Genomic DNA, 7,481 nt, shown 5'->3' on the forward strand with positions numbered 1-7,481 from the left:
TTTATTTTGACGAGGCTGTTTTGCAAGTTGACTTCCTTGACTAATCTAAGATTTTATATTTGTTTGGGTTTGCCTTGAAGGTGCCCTTTTGCACTTGGTTTGCCAGTTAGTACTTGCCAAAGCAAAGCTCAGATCTCATGCAGGGCATACAATTCTACTTGAGGCTTACCAACAGATGGTGCTCTTGAGTCACCTTTCTCCTCAGCCCTGCCTCTCCCTGACTGCCGTGGCCTGCTGAGCAAGGTGGCATGTGGCAGAGTGGCTATTTTTGGCTCTCAGCATACTGACTATTCTCAGTGCCTGGTGGGGCAGTTATTCTCTGCACCCATGGGGGTGGCTATTCTCATATCCAGTGAGGCACCTATCCGTGGCACCCATCAGGGCACCTATTCTCTGTTCCTGTTGGGGTGGTATTCATGGCACCCCGCAGAGTGGCTTGTCCCAGCAGGCAGAATGGGGACTCTGATCCCGTTGGAGAACCAGCCTGCCAGGCTGCTCAGGGAGGGGGGCCAGCCTCCACAGCTTGGGAAACATTCATTTCTATGTGGGTTCTCAGACATTCCACCATTTCAGATGAATGTGGATGTGTATCTGGTCACTGAGATCCTCCAAACAGTTGTTCCAGACAATTCCTAGCTGCCCTAGAAGATGAACTGAATTCCACTCCTCACTATACTGCCATATTGTCCCGCTCCATTTGATTCCTTTCTATAATTTACATCCCTTTATTTTGACAGACAACATTTTAATCATATCCTTTAGTTCTTTGTATATAGTTTCCTCTAGCTCATGAATATATTTAAGGTTGTCGTTTTAAAGTCTTTGTCTGATAGTTCCGACATATGAGCTTCCTCCAGTTTGGTGCCTGGAAAATTCTTTTCTTCCTGTGAATGGGCCATACTTACCTATTTCTTTGCATGTTTTGTAATTTTGTTGTTGTTGAGAACTGGGGCACTCTGAGTATTATTTTGTTGTAACTCTAGAAATCTTGTCTAATTACCATGACTAGAACATTCAGTATAGTGTTGAATAAAAATGGCAAGAGCAGATGTGCAGTTCAAATCTTAAGGAGAAAAGATTATACTTAGTGGTATAATCCACTAAGTATAATGTTAGCTGTGGGGTTTTCCTAGATGCCCTTTATCAGGTCAAGGGAGTTTTTTCTGAGGAAGAAACTCCGAGTCTCTTATTGAGTGCTTTATCATGAAAAGTTGTTGGATTTCATCAATTGCTTTTTCTGCTCCTATTGAGATGATGATGTAGGTTGTATCCTTTTCTGTTGATATGGTGTACTACACTAATTGATTTTTGGATGTTGTGCTGGTTTCAAACTGTCACGTACCCCAGAATAGCAATGTTCTTCTAATCCAATCATGTGGGGGCAGAACTATTGTTGAGTGGGAACTTTTGATTAGGCTATTTCCATGGAGATGTGACCCACCCATTCAAGGTGGGTCTTAATCCATTTACTGTAGTCCTTTAAGAGAGCGATATTTTGGAGACGACACAGATGTTTGGGGATGCTAAGATAAGAGATGAAATCCAGAATTTTCCCTGGAGAAGTCTGAGGAACCACAGATCCTTAGAGAGAAGGTCGCTAGAACCTAAGCAACTAAGCAGGAGCAACTAAGTAGGAACAAGCACCAGCAGATACCAGCCATATACCTTTCCAGCTGACAGGTGCTCCAGGTGCCAGCAGCCTTCCTTCAAAATCAAGGTATCTCTCTCTGGAATCCTTAATTTGGACATTTTCACAGCCTTAAAACTGTAAATTTGTAACCTAATAAATCCCTTTTGTAAAAGTCAATCCATTTTTTGGTACATCGCATTCTGGGAGCATTAGTAAACTGAAGTAGAGGTTAACTCAACCTTGCATTCCTAGGAAAAGTTATTTTTACATGATTCTGTTTGCTAGCATTTTTGAGGATTCTTATATCTATATTCATAATTGATATTGCTCTATGATTTTTTTTACTTGCATTGTCTTTATCTGATTTTGGTATTAGGATAATATGGCCTCAAAGAATGAGTTGGGAAGCACTGTACAATTTTTAACAACTGTATCCATGACAGTTCGCTTAAAGTCTGCTTCAGAAAACTGAGTACAAATGTTTTAAATATGTGTCATGTGGTAAAATAAAGCAATAAGGGAAGATATCAGTCTCTGAAAATTCCAACTAATTTGAATTTTTAGCCTAAATGAAAGGAGCACCACCCATTTTGATTGAAACTAGATTTTTCATATCTAGCATACATTTTTTACTCCATGAGTTTACTTTTGTCTTTTCTACTGTTCTTAGATGAACTATTTTGTAGGTATCAAATTGATTGATGGTGCTATTTAGTTTATCTATATCTTACTGATTTTCTGCCTCTGCATCTGTCAATCAGGGGTGCTGAAGTCTCCAACTATAATAATGGATTCATCTATTTCTCCTAGTAGTTCTGTCATTTTTGCCTCACATGTTTTGATGCACTCTTGTTGGGTGCATACACATAGAGGGTGCTATATGTTCTTGCAGAATTGATCCCTTTATTGTTAAGGTAATGCCCCACTTTATACCTTTTTTGCTTTCCTTACTCTGAAATGGACTTTGTCTGAAATTAGTTTAGCTAATCCAGTTTTCTTTTGATTAGTGTCAGCATGGTATATTTTTCTCCATCCCTTTATTTTTAATCAATCTGTTTATTTTCCTTAAGGGATTTTTTTTTTTTTTTTTTTTTTTTTTTTTTTGGCATGGGCAGGCACCGGGAATCGAACCCAGGTCTCCAGCATGGCAGGCGAGAACTCTGGCACTGAGCCACCATTGCCTGCCCTTAAGGGATTTTTTTGTAGACAGTGTAGAGTTGTTTCTTATTTTTTAATCCATTCTGACAGTTTCTGTCTTTTAAATATATATATCGAGTCGCGGGCCTGCTGAGGTAACCAGCCGCGAGGCGGGGCGGACCGCAGGCTGAAGAGGAACGTCAGAGGACCTGGATCCCAGCTAAAGGACAGGGTTCCAGTTACTGAACTTTCAGCAAATGGCCCTTTTGAAAGTCAAGGTCTTCTTCGGAAAGAATTTCCTTGTGTGAAAAAATGAGCTTTTGCTCAATCATCCTCTTGAATTGTCAGAAAAGAATATCCAGCTCAACCAAGATAAACATGAGTTTTTCCACACTGAGAAACATCCAGGGTCTATTTGCTCCACTAAAATTACAGATGGAATTCAAAGCAGTGCAGCAGGCTCAGCAGCTTTCATTTCTTCCGAGCTCAAACTTTTCACTGGATATTTTGAGGGATAATAATGAGACTATTGGATTTGAAGATGTTCTTAATGATCCATCACGAAGTGAAGTAATGGGAGAACCACACTTGATGGCTGAATATAAGCTTGGTTTACTGTAATACAGTTGTACTGTTAATGAAATTAGTGATTGCATCTTGTTTATAGTTGTCTTTCTACTATAATTTGATGTACACAACATTAAAAGTACTGACACATAAGAATTTTTGCCTAAATATTATCGGTGATCATTTGAAATTATTTGGTTGTTTGGTTTATGGTTATATGACAATTAAAAATGCTAAAGGAAGATGATTTTAAAGCTAGTTTATATTAAAACAGTGGCCTTCTAAATCTTTAAAAAATCATTGCAAATGAGTATTATAAATCTGCCTGCAGGTTTTGATTAAACCCATTTTCTAGGTATTCCATAAATTTAATTTTGAATAGTCATAGTAGCATCTTTCAGAATAAATATTTGTAACTGATTTCACTGGCAACTTCAAATTAAGAACAAAATGAGATGTTTATGCTTTATTTCAGTATCATCCATTAATACTCATGAGAACATTTGTTTTATTGATACTGTTTTAAATTACAACCACTTTTTTGATTCTTTCAAGTTCAAGATTATAAGTTCAGAGATTTTTATTTTCTTATTGTCTTTAAAGTAAAAAAAGTAAAGTTACCAACAGAAGTATATTAAACTGGGTTCTTATAGATTTGATAGATATTAATAAATATTTACTATGTAATATATTTATATATATATCTCTGGGTAAATATATATATTTTAATTACATAAAAGGGGATCTTATGGAGAAAGTCAGACAGATACCCAGATCTACCAATTTTAACACTTTGCCACTTTTGCCATATAATTCTATTTTGTGAACATTTGAAGCAGGTTACACAAATCATACTTCCTGAACACATAATTACTTCCATGTACATGTCCTGTGAACAAAGATATTCAGTTATGTAATCATCTTAAATACAGTTATCGAGTTCTAGAAATTTAATATTGATGTAAAACTTACATTCTATGTTCCATTTTTTCCTTATGTCCCAATAATGTCCTTTTGAGCTTTTCCTTCTCTATTCTTAGATCCAAACTAGTATCATGTATTACATTTAATTGTCACTATCTCTTTAGTTTCTCTTTCTTTCTTTTTTATTGTGGAAACATATACAACACAAACCTTCCCAAGCATAATATTCAGTGCGATTACTCACTGTCACAATGTTACAGTACCCTCACCACCACTTATTTCTAGAGTTTTCCCTTCACCACAAACAAAAGCCCTACACTAATTTTGCCTTTACACCCTACTTCCCCTGCCACGTACCCCAGTCACCCTGTATTATTTTCTGATTCACTGTGTTTGCATATTCTCCAATATTTTCTTTGAGGTTACCTTGGGGCTTAAATTTAACATTCTAAATATAGGACAACCTCATTTGCTTTGATATCAACTTAACTTCAATAGCATACATACACTGTGTTCTTATACCCTCCACTCCCCCCACCTTTATGTAGCTTTTGTCACAAATGACATACATGGACTATATGAGTCCAAAATCATTGATTTATCATCATATTTTATGTATTTGCTTTTTAGAACCTTTTAGAAGTAGAAAGTGGAGTTACAAATAAAAATACGTTAGCACTCATGTATTAGTTAGGGTTCTCTAGAGAAACAGAATCAACAGGGAAAACTCGCAAATATAAAATTTATGAAAGTGTCTCACAGGAACACAGAGTCCAAAATCCACAGGGCAGGCTGTGAAGCCGACAATTCTGATGGAGGGTCTGGACGAACTCCACAGGCGAAGCTCACCAGCCGAAGCAGGAAGAGAGCCTGTCTCTTTTGAATTCTCCTTAAAAGGCTTCTAGTGATTAGATTAAGCATCATGCATTACAGGAGACACTCCCCTTTGGCTGATTACAAATGGAATCAGCTATGGATGCAGCTGACATGATCATGATTTAATTCTATGAAATGTCCTCATCACAACGGACAGGCGAGCACTTGCCCAACCAGACAAACAGGTACCACCACTTGGCCAAGTTGACTTCCTCCTTTGTTGATGCTTGATCTTCTATGACTCATTCAGACAGGTTCGGCTTGCCCCAAGTCCTGTTTATTGCTGTCCTCAGAGATATCTTTCTCTCTGGGGCCTGACCACTTATTGGAATTTGCCCTTTGTTCATCAGCCAGTCAGTGCCTTAATCCTAACCCTGCATCTATCTCCCTTATTTGTTTTAAAAACTTTTAAAATTATATACTATAACATATATGTAAAGCAAAGAAAGAAAAAAGCAATAGTTTACAAAGCACTCTTCAACAAGTAGTTACAGGACAAATTCTGGAGTTTGTCATGGGCTTCCATAGCATCCTCTCAGATTTTCCCTTCTAGTTATTCCAGAACATAGAAGGTAGAAGGAAAAATATATATTTTTTATTTTCACAATTGACTTTTTTTCTTTTTTTGTGAAAAAATAACATATATGCAAAAAAGCGATAAATTTCAAAACACAGCACAATAATCTGTAGAATATAATTTTAGGTTTTTGCTTCTAGCTACTCTAAGATACTAGAGACTAAAAGAAATATCAATTTAATGATTCAGCAATCATATTCGTTTGTTAAACCCTACCTTCTCTGTATAGCTCCACCAATTACCTTTAATCTTTCTATCCCACGCTTTAGGGGTATCTGGGCTATGGCTATTCTAACTTTTCTGTGTTGGAAGGAGCTGTCAATAATATGGAGTAGGGAGATGGAACTAGCTGATGTTCTGGAGAGGCTGGGCCCTCTAGATTTCAGGATTTATCTGGTCCAGGGACCCATCTGGAGGTTGTAGGTTTCTGGAAAGTTACCCTAGTGCTTGGAACCATTATACAATCCTATATACTGACCTAGGTAAAAACAGAGGCTTTTAGAGTTGACTGAGCTCAGAATACTGGAAGAGGGCTGTGCCCCAAGAAAAGGGGCACATAGAGCCAGGTACCAACTCCAATTCTAGATTGGTGAACATGGAAGGCTAGGGACTGGTTCTGCAAAGGAATTTTTAAAGGCTATTATTCTTAGTAGTTCATTAAAGAAAGCCTCAGGCATTTTCAGCCATCAGCACTGACGCAGGCAAGGTCAGAGTGATGTCTGAGAGGCAAAGTAACCAGTAAGGTGAAGGAGATAATTCCCTAAAGGGCATATCTTCCCCAAGATAAAGAGGGAGTGGGGCAGGGCCCAGCACAAGTGGCTGCTCTCATTCAGAAAATTCAGACACCAAGGGCTGGAAAACTGAAATTGCTCAAGCTCATCTTCTACCTCAGCCTCTGTCACAATCATGTCCCTGTCAGGATGACAATCATGTCCCTGCTGAGAATTAAAGGCACCACACAACCTTACACTGGTGGTGAGCTGTGGGCTGACAATTACAACCTGCTGGGCAGGATAGGAAAAGCAAGAATCAAGAGGCCTCACAGGAAAGACTGGAAACCTGCTGGGGCTCATCCTCAGAGAAATTTGATACTGCTTACACCCTCCTCCTGAGACCTGGGCCTGTTCTGTTTGTGTTGTTGTTGTTGTTGTTTTCTACTTTTTAAAATTAATTAAAAATTTTTTTTAAAAACTGTAACAACAAACAAACACTCTTAACTTATCATTCCATTCTACATATATAATCAATAATTCACAATATTATCACACAGTTGCATATTCATCATCATGATCATTTCTTAGAACATTTGCATCAATTCAGAAGAAGAAATAAAAAGATACATACCATACCCCTTATCCCTCCCTTTCATTGATCACTAGCATTTCAATCTAAATTTATTTTAACATTTGTTCCCCCTATTATTTATTTTTATTCCATATGTTGAAAGGAGCATCAGACACAAGGTTTTCACAATCACACAGTCACATTGTGAAAGCTATATCATTAGACAATCATCTTCAAGAAACATGGCTACAGGAACACAACTCTACATTTTCAGGCAGTTTCCTCCAGCCTTTCCACTACATCTTGACTAACAAGGCAATATCTATTTAATGCGTAAGGATAACCTCTAGGATAACCTCTCAACTCTGTTTGGAATCTGTCAACCACTGACACTTTATTTTGTTTCATTTTTCTCTTCTCGCTTTTGGCCAAGAAGATTTTCTCAATCCCTTGATGCTGAGTTCTAGTTCATTCTAGGATTTCTGT

At 37.7% G+C, this 7,481-nt stretch overlaps 1 pseudogene; it reads left to right on the top strand.

Annotated features, from left to right (window-relative positions):
- The first annotated feature begins 453 nt into the window (after positions 1 to 453).
- On the top strand, positions 454 to 3,388 carry LOC143655275 (proteasome maturation protein pseudogene; annotated as a pseudogene).
- The last annotated feature ends 4,093 nt before the right edge of the window (positions 3,389 to 7,481 follow it).

Source organism: Tamandua tetradactyla, chromosome 14, assembly GCF_023851605.1.
Source record: "Tamandua tetradactyla isolate mTamTet1 chromosome 14, mTamTet1.pri, whole genome shotgun sequence".
NCBI lineage: Eukaryota > Metazoa > Chordata > Mammalia > Pilosa > Myrmecophagidae > Tamandua > Tamandua tetradactyla.